At 44.1% G+C, this 23,473-nt stretch overlaps 1 protein-coding gene across 2 annotated transcripts in view; it reads right to left on the bottom strand.

Annotated features, from left to right (window-relative positions):
* Nucleotides 1–21,809, bottom strand: part of znf536 (zinc finger protein 536) — a 281,952-nt gene extending 260,143 nt beyond the window's left edge. The window contains exon 1 of one of the 2 annotated variants that reach the window (XM_031290669.2): nucleotides 21,284–21,809. The gene's annotated coding sequence lies outside the window, so the exon portion shown is untranslated. Of the gene's footprint in view, nucleotides 1–20,443; nucleotides 20,922–21,283 lie in introns of those variants that run through there. The other variant, XM_035999791.1, reaches the window with a different exon arrangement.
* Between the last annotated feature and the right edge of the window lie 1,664 nt (nucleotides 21,810–23,473).

Genomic DNA, 23,473 nt, shown 5'->3' with positions numbered 1-23,473 from the left:
ACAGTAGGAAGCATTTTAGGCATTCCACCCACAACAAACAGGCTTTGTTCTCCTGTTATGAGAGGCAGCGAGGGGACACAATCAAGTGCGTGAGAAAGCCAGGAACGCAGGATTTCAATTCCTCCCTCTTTCTCTCTTTCTATACCCCCCACCCCCCCTTATTCTCTCTCTTTTTTTTTTTTTTCAGGCTCGCCCATATTATTTGCTTCCTGTCTCATTGTAGCTGGCAAAAAGAGAATTTGGTAATTGAGTGGTACAGAACATGTGCCCTCCCTGCTCGCAGATGACAGATGGATTATAAAAACTTCAAAGGCAAGCATTTGGAGCACCAGGGGAGAGATGCTAGGTATTTGAACTATCATTCTTTACCCAGGAGACAATGACTGCCTGACATGGCGCATACATCAAGGAATAGTGCAACGGCACAGACATAATCCAACGCACATAGGCACACACACAGCCTTTTCCTTTTTCACTTCTCCTCCATCTCTCTTCCTCTCCTTCGCCCTCCTCCCCCGTGCCATATATTTAACATCCTGTTCGGAGCAACTTTGAGCCGAGCTCGGGAACATAACAAGTATAGGGGGGTAAGAGAGGAGGAGGAGGAGGAGGAGGAGGAGGCACTGGCAGGGGAAGAAGTCATCTTATCTTTGCATTTTTCTTTTCTCCACTTGTCACCTTTGTGGGGTTTTTTTTTCGCAGCTATCGGCGGGTTCAAACTGTGGTGTCTCCTTTGCCCCCAGGTCGGTAAAATAATCGGAGTTTAGCTCTAGCTGTGGTTTTTTTGTTTTTCCCTTTAAAAGTGCAGCCAGATTAGCAGGCCTTGAGGAAAACTGTAAGCGCTACTGTACCGTAAGAGAAGAGGAGAATGGTGGGTGGCGACGCCTGTAATCATCTTATAAGCATGATTTATGAAAAAGGCCATCTGCTTTGCCTTACTTAAGCACGGAGGCAACCTTTAATAATATAAGGACATGAGGAAAGGAGGGGAGAGCGGGGGGTACAAATGGGAGGGGGGAAACTGTTCGACACAATGACACACACACACATACACACACACACACACACACACACACAATGATTTCAACCAACCGATAACCCGAATTCAAGTAGGCTACCCCTCCCTCCCTCTTCTTCATCTTCTTCTTCCTGTCTCTTCTCCTCATCAGCATCCAGTCATTAGTTCAGATGGCAGCTAATCACCGCTGACCTCTCCTGTGACACCATTTAACCCTGCCCCTCCCCTTGACCCTGAAGGAATTAGCAGCCTCACTGTAACACACACACACACACGCACGCACACACGCACGAACACACTCACACGCTGTCTCCCATCCAACTCACAGACTACTTTGCAGACATGAGAAAAAGTCTCCCCCCTTCTTCACACCAGGAGTTTGCTACCTCAGCTTCCATGACAACTCTGTATGATGCTTAACCCTCCTGTTGTCCAAGGGTCAAATTTGACCCATTTTTTAAAAAGCTTCTATTTCAGAAATTTGGGTTTCTTTCAACCAAATTTTCAAAAGAAATAACATGGATGGCTCCCTTCAACGCTCTTCACAAGTTTTATTCAATTTCATAACATTTGAATTTTTTTTTTAATAAAAACGATGAAAAAAGTGACAAAAATGTTGGGAAAAGCTTCAAAAACGTGGGGGGAAAAACACACAAAAATGTCAAAAGTTGCAGACAAAAGCGTCAAAAAAAGATCGGTGGAAAAGCAACACAAGTGTCCAAAAAAACGTTGAAAAAAAGTAAAAATTTTGACCCAGAAAAACAAAAAGTTGCAAGGTCGAAGGGGAAGACAACACAAGGGATAAAGGAAATCCAAAAAAAATCATTATATCGTGATTCTTACACGACTCGTTTGGTCTATGAATGTACAACATCGCAAAAAAATGCCCATCGGAAGTTTCCCAAGTTGATGTGTTCAGACGGCTTGTTATGTCCAGCCAACAGTCTGCTATCAATGCTCACTAAGAAAACAAAGCAAATCATTACATTTCGTCGCTGTCGGGCAGAATCCCCATATCTCCATATTTCGTCATTTTAATTATATTTCATAAAACAATGCTATTGGTCACCCTTTACGTCTGTCTGCGGTTTTAACAAATATTCAAACGGTGACGAGGCCATTTCGTCGGACTTCGTTTTTAGCTCAACCAAATGTCAAATTAGCCTTTTCATTCCCTAAAGGAAGTTTTGGACACAAGGTTTTCACCCGACAGCAATGATTTAAGAAACTCACGTTATGTTTCAAAAATGACTCAAGCAATCATTCAAAAGATTTGTAGCAGACGAATTTTCTCACGATCAATAAATCGATTAATCGACTAGTCATTTCTGCATTACGTTATTAAACCAGTGATTCATCTCTCAAATAAATGGCTTCAGCCCCAAATCCAAAGAAATGTAACATACAATGGTTCAAAACAGAGAAAATTCTCACATTCTCAACCTGGCAACTGTTTTGACATTTTTACTCGACAGGAGCCTTAGCGATCATCACGACGGTTGTGTCGGCATTAGTTTTAGCCGTTGTTCAGAGGGAAAGAAGCCTGTTGAATTCATTCATTCTGTCCTTAAATTCCAACACGACCCATCACATTTAAAAAAGCGAGGGACAAAGGGGAAACCAGCTCAGTGATATAACATAACCCGTGTGACACATGAAGAATGAGAGCGTCTCAAAGTGACGTGGCGCTGACTTGATTGGCACTCATGCCCCAGCTGCTGCCCTTTGGCCTCGCCGTGACCTGGAAACGCTTAAAGAGCGGCGACGCCAGCGTTGGGAGGAGATGTGTGTGTGTATCATAATGAGGCCATACGGCATATGCTATTGTGCTACATGCCACATATACACACACACACACACACACACACACATTTCCCACATGTGCATACATTCAGTCACACACGCCCCTCCCCGTGTGGTCACCTTTTCAGTGTCCATCAGGATTGTCGGCCTAATCCTCCTCGGATCATCTCATCAATGCCTAGGCTGTTTATGTGTAATGGATCCCATCTAACTCCCCCTTTTCTCTCCAAACCCAACCCCCCCATCCCCCCCTCCGTGCTCCCCTTTGCCCCTTCCACCCCCTCCATCCCTCCCCCGCCTGCCTCCAGGTCTCTCAACATCCCCCTCCTCCTCCACCATAAGCGTTCTCACTGCTCCTCGAAGGAACACACCACACAACTTTTTCTTATTTTCCTATTTTATCTCCTATCTTCTTTTCCACTGATCTATATACTTCTAAATGTGCACTGAGGGAAAAAAAGGCAGTGGATTTATTTTGGGTGTTTAACGTTAAGTGTGGTGTCAGTGCTCTGAAGGGGGGAAAACACACGGTGTTAGAAATGCAACACTTTATCCACAGCAGCCAGTGGATGTTATCCAATATTTGATATTGTGTGATCGAAACGTGGCTTTGAGAGGTCTGATAAGTCCACTCGTAGAGGTCAAATTGATTTAATTATGATATCCAATGAATTTTGTAAAAATGTAGCGATGTACATAAGTCAAACCCTACTGTTGGTACCACTCAGTTTTGGGGTATGGCAGACATCAGAATAAAATCCACATTACTGGTCCGCTGCATTATTTTCTTGACAAACGTGCCATGGAAACTGTATAATCATTTGTCTTTCCACCCTTTCCAATCCTTCCTTCGCTCTCTTCCTCCTCCTCCTCCTCCTCACTCTTCCTCCTCCTCGAAGCCTCGCAGCATGTGTAAGCAGAAGCGCACGTGCTCCCTTCGCCCTCATTACGAGCTAACTACGCTCTTTGATTAAAAGCGTGTACAGAGAGGAAGACGGCGCGAGAGAGAGAGAGAGAGAGAGAGAGAGAGAGAGAGAGAGAGAGAGAGGTGGGGTGAAGAGAGGAACAGGCCGAACCTCCATAATTAAGATCACTTCACAGATTACCTCCGGCAACAAAAGCACGGCAAGCAGCCGCCCGCAGCCACAGAAATTGGATGAAAAAGGGGTGTTGAGGAGGAGACTGACCTCCGCTGCTCTCCGCTGGGCTCCACACAAAAACGAGCCTCGGCTGGATCAAATGCCCCTCCCAGCAGTAACTGACACACACACACACACACACACACACACACACACACACACACACACACACGTGTGCGACAGGTACTGGTACACAATGCCGAGTCAGAGAGACGGCGTACTGAGGAAAAGCACACTTCTTACAGACAGAGGTGACACACACACGGAGGATTCAGCACACCTGCGGGCTGAGAATTTATTACAGGCCACATATATCAAAAAACACACACAGACACACACGTCTCTGCTAAGTACACTGCCTGCAGAGGAGATCCATCCACTGCTGTAGACCATCACTCCCCCCTGAGCCGACTGAGTCTGGAAACACTCCTGAGAGTATGATGCCACCTTCCCGTTATTCTGAGAGGACGTAATTGCCAAGATGGCAATCAGTTACAATTTATTTTAAAATTCAACAATAATATAATATGCACCTAATACCTTGAAATTGGCATGCTTGCTGCCATGTTTCATTCTTGTGGGACGCACCATTTGTAATGCTAAATGGGAGACAGTGGAGCTGCAAAAAAATCCCCAAATGTCCTATTTAGAGAATAGAATTACCAATGGGTGGCTGATGCGGTGTGTTTTTTTTCCCCCTCATTAAAGCTAGTTTTTTTTTTACCAAAAATGTGATATGAAGCAAACATGGAATTATAGCTACCTATAGGATCCTGTCACCCATGGGCTTCCACCCTGACCAGCCGTCAAACACTTAACTTATGCGTTGTGTCTACTTTTACTCTCTGTGCTCTTCGCCTTTCCATCCGTCAATTTCCACATCCTCACCCTCTGTGTTTTTCCTGCGCTGTTCAACGCATCCTCCTCAGTCCACCTCACACCCACTCAACCCCGCACACCAACCAACCCTGATCTCCGGCGAGCAGGGGGGAAGCCATTTACTCTAATCACAGGGATCCAGCAAGAGCGCCTCAAAGCACTCGGGGGCTGATCGGCAATCAGAGAGACGGAGGCTAGGAGGGAGATGGAGAGAAATAAACTCAAACTCAACTTCCCTTATGTGGAGCAAAACCTCTCTGAGCCCTAATCCGAAGCAGCGCTGCAATGAGATTGCCCTGTTGGCGGGGAGGTGTTTAGGAGGATATGAGAACAGAGTTGAAGGACTTCCTGTGACAGAGTAAGTTCTGGTCAACGGGGGGTCACAGGCCGGGTGAAGTGTGGAGGAAGCTCCGTCAGGACAGGAAGGGGGCAATAAGTGTTTAAGTAACTGTGCTGTGGAACTAAATGAACGTACGGGGCTTTCGATAAAGCCGTATGTCAATTTCAAAGACTTAAGAACTTCTTTACCGGGTTTAAATTCTGGCTGAAAGGATAACGCTGGTTTGTTGCAACCTGGAGCTCATTTTCACAGGTTCTGGCCTTCATTTCTGTTGGTTATCATAAGATTTTACTCAGCAAAGTCATGGCTGAGATCTACGGACATGGTGACATGGCAACAAAAAGTCAGACACAGCAAGAAACCAGAGTGGTCAGTAAATTGGTAATGTGACAAAGGTTTAGCCACATTATCTGAAGATCCCTTGTAAAATCCCTTGTTGCATTAAAAAAAAAGTTGTATGAATACAACTAGTACAGCTGCTAGTACTAGTACAGTACCAAAAAGCACATCCTCGTACCTACATGACATAATAGTTTGACTGCCTATGACTCCCCAAACAACATATATGGTCATATACTGTATATAAATATGTGTGTGTGTATATATATATATATATATATATATATATATATATATATATTATGCGGCCATAGTGATATCACTATATTCGCTTAGTGTGTTAGCATGCTAACGTTTGCTAACCAACACTAAACACAAAGGACATCCGAGGCTGATGGGAATGTCAGTTGCGAAGGTATTTTGTTTAGAAATCAAAGTATTGGACAAATTAAAATTTTGACCTGATGATGGTGCTTAGATGAAAACAAAGTTATTATTATTCATCCTGAGGGGGAACATAAATATCATCAAAATCAACATCATCCCTAGAGCCGTGCATGCTAATAACTGACTTTGTTTACAGTTTGAGGTGTAATGTCTCTTTTATAATGGTGCTCTATGGGGAAAATGCTTTTCGATCTATGAGGGATTATTTTTTTATTTGCTTTGGTACCGCGCTTGGTTATTGAGACGATATGGCAGCGAGACTGACTCACCGTGCCACACGCAGCTCGGTCAGTTTGTTTAAAATCTATCCAGGTGTCTTACTGCACGTCACATCCCTCGTCTGACTTCTTTTTAACCACATTACCACAATCCAAAATTGCAGCGGTCGCTTTTGGTGAGCACAGTGTTGTCATAACATACGAAAAATAAGATGCTGTAATAAACTATACTTTTAAAAAGCCATTTCCCTACATGTGATTTGGTAACAAATGGAGTTACCATCATAGGATCAAACTTTTAGTGGGGCTGAGCCCCTAATGAGAATGTGACACGAATATAGTGCATGCAAAAGTGTTAACCCCCCCCTCCCCCTGCTAAATCAGTAATTTAATTAGCCGATAATCTCTGAGCTAGCTACTGAACAACAATGTCAGCTAACGTTTTTTTTGACACAATGATGGAACTAAACCTGACACTTTATAAGTCACTGTTGACCAACGACCAATTTGACACAATGTTACAAAATTCGGCAATTTTAGTTGCTTACGTTTTATTTGGGTTCTAATCTGCACCTAAAATTACCAACTTCTTCTTCTCCAGGGACTACCAACGTTAAACTTCACAACCGCACTCCTGCTCTCCCTCTGACAGATCAGATAGAGACTCAGCCAAAGGCGGGAGTCTGGCACAACCACCTCCGATTGGCCAACACTCCGTTTCTGTTAACCCTTTCCTTGAGTGGGTTACAGGTGCATAGCATCGGCGTCAGCCACACAGGATATTAAACCTGTTTCAAGGCCTTTGAACCTGTAATTGTTTGTCCTCTGTCACTAACAGACAAGTTCTCAAACTCTCACTTGAAATAACAAAATTGATTTAGGAAAAAAAATAATTATCATTTTTAGGGGGGCTTGAGCCCCCCCGAAAAAGGGTCTAAAATCGCCCATGTTACCATCATACACTGGGTCAGTTCAAACTGGGAAATGAACAACTTGTAAGCGTTCTACGTTCCTGCTCCTGTTCTTTCTTTAACGAGCTCCATAGAGTAACAGAGAGTGTTTACCAGTTTTTGGGACACACATTGTGAACAGGTGAGCAGAAGTGAAGTGTGGACTCACACCTCCGCACCCTTCAGGCCTTCAACCACACCATGGATGCATGATGCCCCCCCCCCCCCCCCCCCCACACACACACATCTCTCCGTGCAGATCTGACAGTCCCGTTTACCAAAGCAGCCGACAGACAAGCTGAACAAGGGCCCAGGCCACAGCACTTCCACTTAACTCTCTCCCCCATTACTACGATTGGTGCCAACGACACAACAAAAGAGATAAAATCTCGAGGCGAAGAAAACAACTGCAGCTCACGATCAAGAATAATAATAATAATAATAATAATAATAACAACAAAAAAGACATGGATCAAAACAAAAGACGAAAAAAAGGAAGACGTGGCTGGGGGCTGGAGAGACAGAGGATGATGAGGTGGGCTTTTAAAAAAAAAAAAAGAAGATGATTGGAGGAAATTGTCGGAGAAATTGCGGGAGATCTGTTAAAGGTTTCTTTTTTTTTCCTGGCAGGGGATGGGAGCGTATCTTATGACTTAAAAGAGGTATTAAAGGAAAAGAGTCAGGCGCCGAGGGAATTCTGCCACTTCGGAGAGCTCTCTTTTTATAAATTCAACCCCAGTAATAACGGCGATAAATAATAGATAAATAGCATTTAGCTCCCACCTTGAACAACAGCTTTTAAAGCAGTTCATGAAAGACTGACAGCTCTTGGCGAGCAAATGCACTCACACAAACACACATGCCCACATGCACGCGCCCACACACATGTAATGTGTATTTTACCTAATTAAATACAACACCAGGTGGGATCGACTGATTGTTTGTGATGTGTGTGTGTGTGTGTGTATGTGTGTGCGTGTGTGCATGTGTGTGTGTGTGTGTGCGTGTGTGTGGAAAGAAGAGAAGCAAGGAAAGAAAGATCAAATATTTTGTATGAATTTCTTTAAGTTCCCATTCATCAGCAACTGAAGGTTATTGTTTGGAGTTATTGGGAAAAACGGTGGTGCAGTTTTTTTTTTTTTTTTTTTTTTTTGGTAAGGCTGCGGAGGGTCTTTCTTTCATGAATAAAACCAATTGTAGATGTAGCCCCCTCTCCCTACCCATGTATTTCCTGTACAGTCCCTAAGCTTTTAATATTCTCTGATATTTAACAGAGGCCTTTTGCTGTCGTACGGTAATGATGTTCCAGAAAATAAAAAAGCTTAAAAAAAGGAACTTGTTTTGGAATATCCTTTCCTCAAATAAGAGCAAGAAAAAACACATATATTTACTTTTTTTGTATTTAAAAAAAGCACAGTAGCAAGGCTTACTCTGCGTCTCATGCAGCTACGCCTTGGAGATGTGGTCGCTGCTGCGCCAGGCGTTTACAGAAGGCTGTGTGTTTAAACGCCTGGAATGCTCATTTGCCTTTTGGGTTTACTTGTTTACTTTTGCATAAATGGAGAACAGTAATATGGTATTAAGGGGCTTCTCGGGGGGAAAGTTGTGTGTTTTTTAAAACGCAGCCTTTTTATTTTTTTATTTTTTTAAATGCTCCCTCAGTTTGCTGCATTAAGGAAGGCTGATGATTAATGCAGCATAGATCTAATTTCTCTTGATTAAAAAAAAAAAAAAAAAAAGAATTAGAAAAATAATACCAGACATGAGATGAGCTCAACCTCTACATCCCCCCCACACATACACTCCCCCCCCCTCCCTCGCACAAAGTCATCAGATACAAAATGAGCATCCAGGCTAAAATGAGCAACGAATAATCACAAAATTCCCAATAGCCAAATATAAAATGTAAAACGACTGCCATGATCAACTAGAGCCCAGTAATCTTTAGCGCCAGCCACAGCTGTACCACCACTACTGTCACTTGAAATAAAAACCTAAACCTTTCAGGGCTTCCGATTGAGTCTTTAATTCAGCCTGATGTGACATTAAAACCCTTTGGTTGACTTCCACTGGCTGTGACAAATGTACCGGCTCTTAATAGAGGTGTGCAGACAGGCCGGCATTTCAGTGACTTTTATCAAACCGAATTTATCAACGCTGGGCTCCCAGGATCTGTGGCAGCAGCTTGTTGAGACGGAAGCCTACAGATAGCGTTAAGTACATCATCCCTCCTCTCTGTCTCTCTGTCTCGCTTCCCTTCTCTCCTTCTGCTCGCCGCGTTCCTCTCTAAGTGTTTCTTTTTCCCGCTCGGTCCTGTCATCGCTCTGCCTACTGTGTATTTATCTCTTTTCTCTCCCAATTTATACGGTTCCATGGATGTGGTACTCCGTAGGCTAATAGGAATGTTTTCTGACTGCCAATTGTCAAGTTAAGTATTTTTAAATGTGACCAATTAGGAGAACCGAAAAGAAAAAAAACGGACTCCTCCTGAATGCCGAGGTGTAAAAGTATTTTCAAGCAGCACTCGTGAGATTGTTCGACACTAGAACTCTCCACTGAAAACTCCACTGGAGCTATCCAAATTGTTGTAGATGGGTAAGGCAGTGTGTTGTCAGGCCAGATAAGACGTCATGGGTCACGTGTTTTTTAATAAAAAGGTCAAGATACGTGAAAGGGATGTATCATCCTAACCAGCTCGTCCCTGCAGTTCATTCACCTGTGCTAGTAGGAGACGCCGCTACAACTGTTAAGGAGAGAACTCAGCAGTTTCCTGCTGCAAACTGGATTTATGTTGGCTCCTAATAACCCCCCCACCCCCCCGACTGGGAGATATAGTCGTCTGGAGGGGGATCAACTGTTCTGAGTGTTAGAAGTGAAAGGGGGGATGGGGGAGGGATATTACACATTTGATTTGTTTCCATCACTTGTTCTCACAATGAGGCTAGGGGGTTCCACTGGAAATGACAGAAAAGTTGTCTCTCTGTGAATTCATTCCTCATCTTTAATTTGATCCAGCTTTAAAAGGGACACATAGCTGGATTTGCAAATACTTAAAGAAGAGGATGTTAGGATTTTAAGGTGATTTCTGGCCAATTTTAGAAAGCAATTTACAAAGTTCTCTTGGGCAAGGGCATAGGTTTTGTTTCAACATTGGGAGGGGGGGGGGCACATTATAATTGGGGGGGGTGGTGGGTCTGGGGGAACACAGCCGAGTCAACTGACACTCAACCGCAATCAGGCCGAGTCTGATGGCTACCTGGCTTATCACTCATGTAAAATATGGTAAGCGCACACAGAAACTACAATACAGTATATGCTGTGGAAACTAATTGTTAACATAAATACCACAAACGCCACACAAGTCTATAATGGGGGGGGGACATATCCCCTTAATCCCCGCCCCACAAAAAAATAAATAAAAATCCACGCCTATGCTTTCGGAGTTGGTAACGTAACAATAGATGTAAGTTTATTATAAGGACCCCCATTAGCTGACGCCTATAGACGACCAGCTGGTCTTCCTGGGGTCCGAAACAACATTAAATTCAGACAAAAGGGTAACTTCTTGTCATTTCTGGCAACAAGTCCCGAGCGGCAGATGGCACAAATGGGAAGTGAGGAAAGACGAAAAAAAAAAGGATAGGAGAAATGAGAGACAAGAGTGGGAGAGAAGGACAGAGGGATGACAGAGGCCGCGGCAGAGAGACGGAAGAAGAAAGAGTGAAACGCTGGATGTGAGGAGAGCGATAAGGAGGCTTTTGAAGGGTCCTCTCAGATGCTGCCGTTGCTCTGTTCAGCGCCGTCACAGCCTCGGAGGTACTTGAACCTTGCCTGCCTTTCCCCCCCACACACACCTCTCTGTAGAGCTGCTGCCCTGCAGCCACCTGTAAACCGCTTTGACACATGATCCACTCCCACGGATGTGGAGTGGAAACACACACACACACACACACAGAAACCCACTGCTTGCAGGCAGCTAAGCGCGCACAAACGCTTTAACGCACCATCAGCGTGTTGGTTGTTTTTTAACATTAGCACTCGATTAACAACTGGCCGTCCCACTTTTGAATGGAGGGGCACTCACGGCAGAGACACGAGAGCTACCCAATAGTCCCCTCTCTCCTAACGTGTTGATTAAAAAAAATGTAGTTCTTTTTTCCCCTGCCTCTCTCACTCGTGTCACTTTCAAGCAATGGATCCTTCAGCGAGACAAGACAAATAACCCGCTATTATCCGTTGACCTCACGTTGGCGCGAAAGTGGCACTAGGAGGATTTTAACCTTCACCTCCCGAAGGCTGAGGGAAACAGAAATTTCACAGGAATTGGACTTGAATCAAGCAATTAAGACGGATGCCTTGCCACAGACACACACGCACAAAAAGCAGGCAAAGGGAACGGAAACTTTTTTTAAAGATTATTTTTTTGGGGCTTTTTCCGCCCTTAATGGACAGGACAGGTGAGAAAGGGGAGAGAGAGGGGGAAGACATGCATATATGTGCGCTTGCTCTATCCACTGAGCCAACCCGGCCACGGAACGGAAACTTTTAGACAAACGCACACATGTAAATGCACATTTGTGAGACAGACACATTGTTACTAGATATGCAAGGAGTTCCTAATTCACGTTCAGCGGCAACGATTAGTAGATCGCTATTTTGTATGAGCAGTTAATCGTAAAGAGTACAATAAATGGCAGAAAATGCTGTTTTCAGCCTCTCAAATATGAAGTTTTCTTGCTCTTTTTCTGTTTTATGTCAAATTAAACTGAATATCTCTGGGTTTGGAAGTGACAAAACAAGACATTTGAAGATATCACCTTGGACTTTTGCGAAACAGGGATGGACATCTTTCGCTACTATCTGGCATTTCATATGAATTTTCTCATGAATCGAGAAAATAATCGGCAGATTAATCGATAGTGAAAATCAGTCAGTTGCAGCCCTAAAATGCACAAGCATATGTAAGAAAAAAGCATCACTCAGTCGCTGCAAGTAAGCTCCAAGCAACCCACACCCCCTAAAAAAAAAAAAAAAAAAAAAAAAAGACAGCTCCAGATTAGGCATTGTCAAAATATTTGCGACTGAGGAATTCCAGCAGGCGAGCGCGGAATCGGCTGCTCTACAAAAGAGCCATCTTCCCTGAGTAACAAGTAGGTGCAATGAGTGTCGACAGAAGAGGAGCTGAAATCCCCCCCCCGGGCTAGAGAATATCCCGCTATTGTAGTCTTAACCCGCGAGACCTGGCGGGGAATGTACAAGCTTTCACAGTCACTTCTCATCCTATTTGTAGCACTGCCGCTGATGTGCGAGCGCCCGGGCCAGAGCAGGTCACCCCGATACCTTGACCTACCTTTTTTTCCCCCCCACTCGGTCCTGTCATCACTCTACCTACTGTATATTCTCTCTTTTCTATATCTGTATCTCTTTTCGTTAACACTTTACTTGAAGGTATCTACATAAGAGTGACATGACACTGTCATGAACACATGAACCCTATCCCTAACCATAACTCTAACTCTAACCATAACTTGTCCTGACAAAAACCAATGACACTTACTAAAAGAAGCATTATGTCATAAATGTTTGTGACTTGTTTATAACGTTTATGACACGTTCATGACAGTGTCATGTCACTCTTATGTAGATACCTTCAAGTAAAGTGTAACCCTCTTTTCTCTCCCAATCTATACCGTTCCATGGATGTGGCACTCTCTAGGCTCATAGGAATGTTTTCTGACTGCCCATTGTCAAGTTAAAAGTTAAAGGTCCCCCCAAAATTTCCCTTTATGAGGTTTGTTAACATTAATATGAGTTCCCCCAGCCTGCCTATGTTCCCCCAGTGGCTAGAAATGGTGATAGGTGTAAACCGAGCCTTGGGTATCCTGCGCCGCCTTTGAGAAAATGAAAGCTCAGATGGGCCGATCTGGAATCTCCCCCTTATGAGGTCATAAGGGCAAAGGTTACCTCCCCTTTCTCTGCTCTGCCGGCCCAGAGAATTTGGTCCACCCATGAGAAAGAGAGAGACATCATGGCTTGCAAACAAGCAAAGTAGCAGTTGGTCAAGGCCACACCCCCACCCTCCGGGAAAGATACTTCAGATACAGTATTAGGGGACCACGAAGGCCTATATAACAGAGACTTCAGATACAGTATTAGGGGACCACAAAGGCCTATATAAAAGCATCCAAAAAGCAGCATGTCATGGGACCTTTAAGTATTTTTTTTAAATTTAGGAAAACGAAGAAAGAAAAATTCCAAAATGACTTGTACTGAATGCTGGAGGTGTAAAGGTCTTTGATTTGAGATCTCATCGGTTGTTCTCACAATGAGACTACAGATGGAAAGGGCAGGTAAGTTATCTCTATAAAGTTATTCCTCATCTTTAATGTTATTTATTTAATTTAAGTGTTTGGATTTGTTGTCACTTAAAGAAAAGGCTGATTTTTGAGCAGGTCACTTACCCCCAAAACTTATTATGTTATCTCTCTTCCTGATACCTTCAGCAGCAACCCCCCCCCCCTCACCTCTTCAAAACTCTTTTAAGAAATGAGTCCAACATATATTTGAGGGGGCATTCGTCTACAATGTGTTATTTTCTCCCCACACAACCCACAACCCAACACCCTCACGCCAAACCACTTTTTTCATCTCTCTTTTTGTATTTTTTTTGTTCCACGAGGCAAGTTTCATTAAAGATCCAATTATGCAAATCAGGTGCTGGAGAGGCAGTTGAATATGCACTATAATGGCGTACAGTAATCGTTCGACACAATATACGGCATCCGGGGCCAGATTTACGAGCGTAACAGAACTGCAACGCCTCCGTCCTTTGGTGAAAACCTCTTGATCATAATTAAAGGTGCAGGAGTTCTCTCTCTCTCTCTCTCTCAGCATCCTCACCCACTCCGTTTTCTTTCTCTCTCTCTCTCTCTCTCTCTCCCCCTCCATCTTGTGCTGCTCATTAGCAGAGGTCTGAGAAGTTTACACAGGTCACATCCGAGAGCTAGAGCAGCTAAAGAGCAGACATGACATGTGCGATGCGGCCGGTGATGGTATGTGAAGTGGGTAATAGACATAACCCCGTCTCTCACACACACACACACACACACACACACACACACTTTGTGGGGACCCGTCATTGACAGAATGCATTCCCTAGCCCCTTACCCTAACCTTAACCATCACAACTAAATGCCTAACCTTAACCCTTACCCTCACCCTAACCATAACCTAATTCTAACCCTAATCCTAAAACCAAGTCTTAACCCTCAAACAGCCCTTTAAAGTTGTGGGGTCCAGCATTTTGGCCCCACAAAGCTGTCCGGACCCCACAAGTATACTGTATTCCCAGTTTTTGGACCCCACGAATATAGTTAAACAAGAACACACATATACATATACACACACACACACACACACACACATATATAACCTTCCATCTCATCAACACTGGAGGTATTTACCACTGTCTTAGCTGAGTGCGGCTGAATGCTAAGCAGTAACAATTCTCTGCTTCAGGACCTCTGATTGATGTGTGCTTGCCTGTTTGTGTTAAGCTGTTGTCTATGGAAATGACACAGCTGAAAACAGAGCGCCGTTCGACACATCAAAAGGGGGGGGGGGGGGGGGAACGGTCCTGACATTGCATGACGCATTCTTAAATCCAAAATGCTAACGAACTTGGAGGACAAAATTATCAAACTAAAGCCAAAGTCAATAATGCCTTAATGCCAAGGGGGCTCAGCGGGTAAGCCGGGGGCAAACAAAGGAGCAACATCACAGGTTGGGAGGATAAAGGTGTTTTACGTGTTTTTGGGACACAGTCCTTGTTGGTAATATGTGTGAGCGCCCACTGAATACACAGAGAGAGAGAGAGAGAGAGAGAGAGAGAGAGAGAGAGAGAGAGAGAGAGAGAGAGAGAGAGAGAGAAAGGGCAAGGCCGCAGCATCGCCTGGACACTGGACTTTCTCAAGGCTGAGAAGTGAGACCAGCCCTGAAAACACACACACACACACACACACACACACACACACACACAGCTGCAAATGCAAACTCCTACACACACACCGACCTGCCTGCATACACATTCCCAGGCTTATTTAACCAGGTCTGCCTCTGAAAACAGAGGGAGATTGTGACAGAGGAAGATTTTTTTTTTTTAAAGAATAGACCCTCTTTGCACACGCTCGCTTCCCAACCTCTCCCTCTGAGACTAGCGCTGCAAAGATTAATCGATTCATTGATTAGTTGTCAACTATTAAATGAATTGCCAACTATTAGGATCACGTTGAATCGCATTTTTTTTATGAACAAAAAAGGTCCCAAACCTCTGTGATTCCAGCATCTCAAATGTGAACATGTTCTAGTTTCTTTTCTCTCCTCTGTGACCTCTCCTACTGTCCTGATCCCCCCCCACACACCCCCCCACCCCCGGCTGTCCAGACAGGCAGACGCTCCTTGTGATGGCACCCCGGCATGAGAGGACTGAGTCGAGCCTATCTGTCAGCGCCTCATCTGCCCCACACTCTTTATTCTTAGATCAAACTGACGTCCGTGATTAACCCCCCCCCCACCAAGGTCCTTATCAAGCTCTCAGGGCGAAGAACATACCAGGGGGGGAAAATATCATACACTCCGACTCAGAAGTACAGGATGAGACACGAACATTCAAACAATGATTCAATAAAGCTGATCATTCACACAGCTACAGTAGATTCTAATTGATAGCATATTCATTTCTGGATAATGGTATCTTCCATATTTGCTTTATATATATCGTCCAATAACAGAGGCAGCCTTTCTGCAATCAGTTTTACTTTGGTCCTAATTTCTAACAAAAGCAATATGTAGAATTTGAGGTTGAATAAGAAGTAACTGGAACATGATAGGACATCAGCACTTAATGTGAAGGATGAAGAGATGATACTCATCGGTTTTACATATTCTTTTCAACAAATGAGATCCTAAAAAAAAAAAAAAGGCAAAATATTGAGCAAAGGTCAGTGGCACTAACTTTGGAAAACTTCCCCGCTGCGATTTAATAGCGGAATAAATCCTAATTACTGTTCCTCAGAAATAAAGTTGGGCATCACACCCTGTGGGCTGGTGGTGCCAGAAAAAAAGCAAATGTGATTTGAAACATTTTCGATGACAGAAATTCAAACAAATGTGATAAAAAAATCTCCACGTTTGAGGTCTTTCTGTCTAACGTGTGAAATCTAGTGTGTGATGTGTTGTGGTCAGGACAATCTCTTCTTGACTTCACATCCCACATTTGAGTCAATGCTTTCGATTGTGTGTGTGTGTGTGTGTGTGTGTGTGTGTGCGCGCGCGCGAGTGCATGCAAGAGAGTGCTTGTCATATTAGCCTCACGCGGCAACTGCAAGCCCAGATCGCCGACATCTTCGCTTGAACTCTGGAGATCAGGGTCATGGAGCTACAAGGCTCAACCCAGACTAACGCCTGTGTGTTACAGCCCCTTTAACACCATCCTTGCCCCCTGCGGGACACACACACACACACACACTTTCTCTCTCTCTCTCACATACAGTACATACAGGCATACTGGAATACATGTACGCAGCATGCCTTTCACCGTTGCCTGTGTGAAGAGAGAGCAGCTCGGAACCAGAAGAAGCGACACCAGAATCCACAGATAAGTAGGGCTGCATCCAACGATTTCATGGATTAATCTGTTCTTATTTTCATCATTAATCCATTAGTTGCCTGGTCTATAAAATGCCAGAGAATGGTAAAAAAAAAAAAAAAAATGTCGATAAGTGTTTCCCAGAAGCCCAAGATGACGTCCTCAAATGTCTCGTTTTGTCCACAACTCAAAGATATTCATTTTACTGTCACAGAGGAGAGAAAAAACTAGAACAATATTCACCGTTAAGAAGCTGGAGTCAGAGAATGTTGGACTTTTTTTCAACAAAAATGAGAATCAAGAGTATCAGAATATCTGGCCATTGATTCGACAGTTGAAAACTAATCGATTAACGGATGAATCTTTGCAGCTCTATCCAAAGCCTTCACCCACTAGGTGACAGAGACAGAGAGACAGAGAGAGAGAGAGAGAGAGAGAGGAGGGTGCTTTCCACAATGACTGCACATATCAATTAATGGCTGTCTGATGAGCAGAGCTGGCCTGATCTGGCCTGCCCACCAGCGCCCTGATCCCAGCGGACTGGGAGCCCTGGCCTCGCAGCCTGTACAGCTGGAGCCCCTCTCCCCTTTAATTACATGAGAAGGGGATCAACTAGCCACAGTGAGGCTGCCTGTGTGACTGACTGTGGACTACACTCTGAGTGTGTGTGTGTGTGTGTGTGTGTGTGTGTGCGTGCGTGCGTGCAGATGCACACATCACTGACTGCAACAGGAGAACTGGATTTATGTGTTGTCCCATTGATTATACACACATATTTTCTGTACTGCTAGATTATGTAATTTTATGCGACCACTTCACTGTGGGTTTGTGTGTTTTTGCGATGGGATGTCTCCTCATGTGCTGCCTTCTTTATGCGTGTTTGTTAAATGAGTGTGGGATTTTTTTTTTTTTTTTTTATAGACTGTTTTTCCTTTTTAGAAAAACAAAACAAAAAAATCTGATTGTGTACATGTCAACATGCAAAATAATTCACCGGGTGTCGGACTGACAACGCGTCGGCTTCAGTCGAGTGGGTCTCCTCCACGGTGAACTGAGTGGCTGACTGACTGACAGACAGCCTGCTGAAAAGAGGACTGATTTGATGCCATCCTTTGCATGCCATGCTCTCTCTCTCTCTCTCTCTCCCCCCCTTGTCTCTCTCATCGCTCCCCCCCCCCCCAGCCTGGTTTTCAGCTGAGAGATGTGTATCGCCGCAGTCAGTCACGGCCCGCGGCCTCCTTAGCAACACTGACACGGCCCAGGCACAGGTGGGAAAGCAACTAATACAAGATCAGCCAATAACAGCGCTCGCATACAGGCCGGCTCCCTGGAACACATTTTGGGCTCTGTCGATCAGAAAGTTGCAGCTCAAGAAAAATGTCAAAAATCCGTGTGCTGTACAGTACATGTGTGCAGCTTTCTGCTCTTATAAATCTCACACTGACTCCAAAATAAAGAAATAAAAACATCCCATCCATAAACATTGCACATGTATCTATTTAAACTTGCCACCAAGTGAAGATAAATAATGCTTGCATATTTTAGAAGCCCAATTATTTTAATGACAACAATACTGACAATGAAATGGATAATTCATCAGTGAGTAGGATGTAATATTAAAATGGAACCTGACTGCCGGATGAATGCGAAAAATCTCAAGTAGGCCTGATGGATAATATGAAAATAAATTGCTAACACAAACCACCGAGGCCTTGAACACCAAATTCATTAGATGAATTCCTCAAACAGGCCATTCTTTGCAAAGCAAGGCCTTTTCTTAAACACTCTCTCTTCCCAAATATCCCCCCCACGGAAAAGAATGACAACATTTGAACTTGTAGAAAGGAAAAGAGGTCCAGTGCAGGGCAGACAGGTCGGTGAAGGCAGCCTGAACTGTCGGAGAGAAGCGTGGAGGGTGGGGGGGGACAGTTATCCATTTGCTATTGCATCTCCAATAAGGGAATGAAAAGGAGCTGACAAAAAAGGGTTTACGCCCAGACACTATTTCAGACATAATATCCGCCCGGTGCATACCATTAAACAATGACAGCATCTCAACTCACACACTACATCTATTTATCCTCTTTCCTTTGCACAATGAATATGAGGAAGAGGCAAAGATTTTTTTTTCTTTTCTCTTTCTTTTGGCTCGAGACAACTTTAGAGAAGGTTAGGGAAACAGTGGGGGGAAAACAACGCAATAGACATTGTTGAGTATTTTAGGAAGGATGACATGTGTCTTCGCAGCCATTGTGCAGCTCTGGGAGCTGTTGGAAGTAGCTGGAGGATAACCCAGGTCAGATCACTCAGGGGTCAACTTCACTTCCAAGAAAAAAAAAAAAAAAAAGGGGTCCTCCCCACCCAAGACGCAGGGCGACACAGAACAGAGGCTTTAAATGGGATTACAAGGCTCATCCCTGGTGCCACATATTACTAATAATTCAATACTGCTCCATCATTCAAGCACAAATTCGGACATGTGAGCCTCGATGTGGGAATTCGGCAACCGGTTACAGATATTTTTTTATTTTGTTTTTGCACATGAATCGCCCTCAACCTGCTGGATCTTTAGGATATCCTAAAAATAAACCACCTCTGGTAAATGAAAAAGGAGATGAACTCCTGAAGTGCAATGACATGTCATAGTCCACACCACAAGCTCTTCCACCCCCCCCCCCCGGAAAAAAACATAAATATATACGTTAATATTATTGGTTTATGGGCTCCGTCATTTTAAATTTCCACATGCAGACACGGATATCAGCCTCCTGTAGCCTTTTGACTCGCTCCAACTTTCTCCAAATAAACCCAAACCCGCACCCCCACCAAACTCCCCCGCATCAAGAGTGACACCGGTTCCTAAAAATGTCAATTCCACCGCTGCTAATACCGTACGCGTTTACCCCCCTCGCCTCGCCTCGCCTCGCCTCGTCTGAGTCCGAATACCATCGCAACGTCTTTCTCTAAGCAGAATGCCGGGGCTGCTTATTCATAAGAGAGGTCGATCACTGCACAAAATGGCAGGTCTCACCGGCTCTTCTTCCATCTCACAAGTTTTTTTGACACATGGTGGAAAAACGCGCCGGGAAACTTTGATTCGCCCTCCCCGGCCGCTCTGTCAGCACAAGTGCGGGTTGTCGGTAGAAAGTTTTCCCGTGTACAGTTAACACGGGAGAACACGGCTGGACTTTTCTCAAAGTCTCATACAGTGTCGCGGATCTGTGCTCGCAGTTACATCGCAAAGCCAAGCCGTGCGCTCGAACGCCTTTTACGCACACGCAGCGTTACATAGTAACCTAAAACACCACGATGCAACGGGTAAACGGAACTTATTAGAATTTATTTCTAATAATTGTTTTTTTTTTTTCTTTCTCGCGTTGAGTTTGAAGGTTGCCGAGCATCGCAGCCCGTGTCTCGGTCCCAGCTGCTAATTTGTCGCAGTTTTTCGATCGTCCCTTGCTCCGGATAATTGCTCTGTTATTTTCTAATCATGATTGGGGAGACATCAGTGGGGTGGGGGGGGGGGTTCCCCGTTGCGATGCACCCTCACAAACAAACCCAATCCTCCAACCTGACTTCCCAGCGAGTAACACACTCCAAGCCCCCCCTCAGTAAAAGCCAAGTGGTGTAGTAGAAGCTCCACACTTCTTCTCCGTCTTCTTACCTTTTAAATTTGCCGAAGCGCCGGCTAACTCCTGTGCGTAAACGATGCGTCGGGACAGATAGTGTTCATTGAATAATGAGCCATGTCCATATGATTTGACCGAATCATATTCTTGTCGGATGACGGAGGGGAAGGGAGTGTTGATGAAAAGTGCGCTTCAGTTCGGACCTGTTAAAGCCTGTCCACTCCTCGATCCTGTCCCTACTCCCTGCCGCGCATCCTGACTTTGAAATGTTAAAAAAAAAGAAAGAAAAACGGCTTTATTACTTGTCTCTCTTCTGGCTTTTTTTTCTGCCCCTCTCTCTGCGCCGCGGTCTGCTAAAGGTAAACGTTTTGCATTGATGCTTTTCGCCAGGCATCAGCATATATTCCCTTCATCTTTCAGCTTGGACTCCCCTATCTGGTAGGTGAAATGCATTGTACCGTTAAAAAAAAAGGGCACTCCGTTGTAGAAAGCGTAGCAGAGCCGACAGCCTGGCTGGATACAGCCCGGGTCTTGCGGTATTCGCCGTTGACGAGGAGAGGGATAAAAAAAGCAGCTGATGCACAGAAACCTCGTTTTACAGAAATAATCCCCTCATCATTACATGTCCTGTGGCACCGTGGCGAGAGAAAAAAGCAGATTCCCCGGCACCTTAGTTTGTTTCTGACCTTGAAGTGCCCACAAACACTCTTTTTTAATTTGAAAATCTGCCCCCTCTTGTACATAACCATTCACACGCAGCCAACCTCGCCGCTTCTCGGCACCGTGCATGCGTTCAAAATCGCCTTGGATAACAACCCCTCCGCGGTAGAAACACCCAGGTCACAAAAATCACTCCAAAAAGTAAAATTCCTTACCTTTTTTATTTTTTTTGTAAAGTGAACTGTTTCGAGTCTTTTCCCTCCTCTGCTCGCCTTAAAAGAACTCCAGGATAAATGAGTGTTGCCTCCCGTGCGTCCTGAGCGTCAGTCACCGCTTAAGAGAAGTAATGAGTGATAAAAATGACGCTCATCTATCTGCACTGTAACCTTGTGGCGTATTTAATGTAAATAAGCCCCGTTGTGTTGCCAATCCCCATGCATACAAACGCAAAACCGCTCCTCAGGGAACTCGGCTTCTTTTTTTTTTTTTCTCTCTCTCCCCCTCTCTCAATGTATTGACGATTTATTCTTACTGCCTGCGAGCGCAATAGAGAATGAACGGAATGATTTGAAAATATGATATATCAATAACGCGACAAGTCCAATTTGTGAACGGATGCATTTCTACACACCTCTCTGAAGAAATGTTCAAAGTGCCCGCTCTGTTTGCAAAAGAAGCAAATTTTTTGGGGGGGGCATATTTCCAACAGGACCCTTAAACTTGAAGTTGGCACAACTTTTCTTTCTTTTTTTTTTGCGACGCGTAAAAGAAAACACACGCACACACACACACACACACACACACAAACGACAAGAAGACGTCCCGTATAGGCCGAACTGTTTCTTGCAACTAAAAGCTTCTTTGCGGAATGGTTTTGATATATTATGCTGCTATAGGGGGGTGGAAGAGACCGAATAATGCAATTATAGATTCAGTGTCCCAGCGTTGACAAAAGACAGGACTTCAATGGAGGCTTTGTTATGGGATTATATAATGATTATGGGGTAATTATGGGAACGGTTTGGTAATAATAAAAAAAGTATCAAGTGCTCTGTTGCAAGGACAGCTTGTTTTCTCGAATGTAAGCGCATGAGTAGAGGAGTGTGATAAGACAGACAGACGGTGCTGCTGACAGCTAGTGGCAGGATGACGGCAGACAGCCCCGATTATTCAAAATGTCGAACCGAGAGACACATTAATGCCACTGGCCGAGATGCTATCACATGTCCGCAGAACCGGACATGGGCCCACAATGGAAGATCGCGGGGTCATATTCATGACAGACCCTGTGCGTAACGACCACCACCCCTCCCCAAACACACACACACACACACACACACACACACACACACACACACACACACACACACACACATCATCCTGTCTCCCCTCTCCACGCCGCTTGTTGTCGCATGCTGTATGTGTCAGAGAGAGAGAGAGAGAGAGAGAGAGAGAGAGAGAGAGAGAGAGAGAGAGAGAGAGACAGACACAGACACAGACACACACACACACACACACACATACGCACGCACGCACGCACGCACGCACGCACGTGAATGGTCATTCAGACAGAGAGCACATGACACTCCATCTGTGGGTGAACATAATCTGCACCTCATAGAGCATATTAGAATTATTAATATTATTTGTATTGTTATTATTATTATTATTATAATCACATTTAAGAATGTAATTCACTCACTTCATACAACTTTTTCATCAAAAACTGCTGTTCAAAGAAAATGATTAATCTTTTTTTTTTTTTTACCTTTTTGCACATGTAAAGACATACACATGTATTTTTAGGCATATTAAGATATAAACTGGCCTAATATTATCCATCCCTTCTTTCTTTTTGAATATATTAATACTTATATATTCACAATGTAATTTTGCCTTTTTAAAGATATTATTTTCACGAGTCAGAGTGTGTGTGTGTGTGTGTGTGCGCGTGTGTGTGTCCTGCATTAATAGATAGCCTAAATATCTGCTTTCTTCCACTTCCCAGACAAAACACGTCCTCCTCTTTAAAAGATACTCCACATTAATTATGCACTATGAAAATCAGATTCTCATGCTGCTCCTTTAAATGGCTATATGGAATTCAGTTTGATAAGTATGACATTCTTTTTTATTCTCTCATCCTTTTTTTTGGAGCATTTTCCACAAAAAAAAAAAAAAAAAAAAAAAATAGAAAGGTTTTCCTCCCCTAAAGAAATTAGCATAACCATTCCCCATCAATAATATGGCTATCTCTATGGGAGTGATAGCAGCAAGCAGTAGGGGTGTTCCTTTTGCCGATTCTCCATGGATCAACAGCGCGTCATCAGCTCCTTTTGAACTTGTTATAGCAAGTCAAGTGATTCTTTATCGGCTGACAGCCCTGACAATGCATCGGGGATGGG

The sequence above is a fragment of the Sander lucioperca genome, chromosome 3 (assembly GCF_008315115.2).
Source record: "Sander lucioperca isolate FBNREF2018 chromosome 3, SLUC_FBN_1.2, whole genome shotgun sequence".
Lineage (NCBI taxonomy): Eukaryota > Metazoa > Chordata > Actinopteri > Perciformes > Percidae > Sander > Sander lucioperca.
Note: the sequence above shows the minus strand (reverse complement) of the source record. Positions and strands in the feature narration are given on the sequence as shown.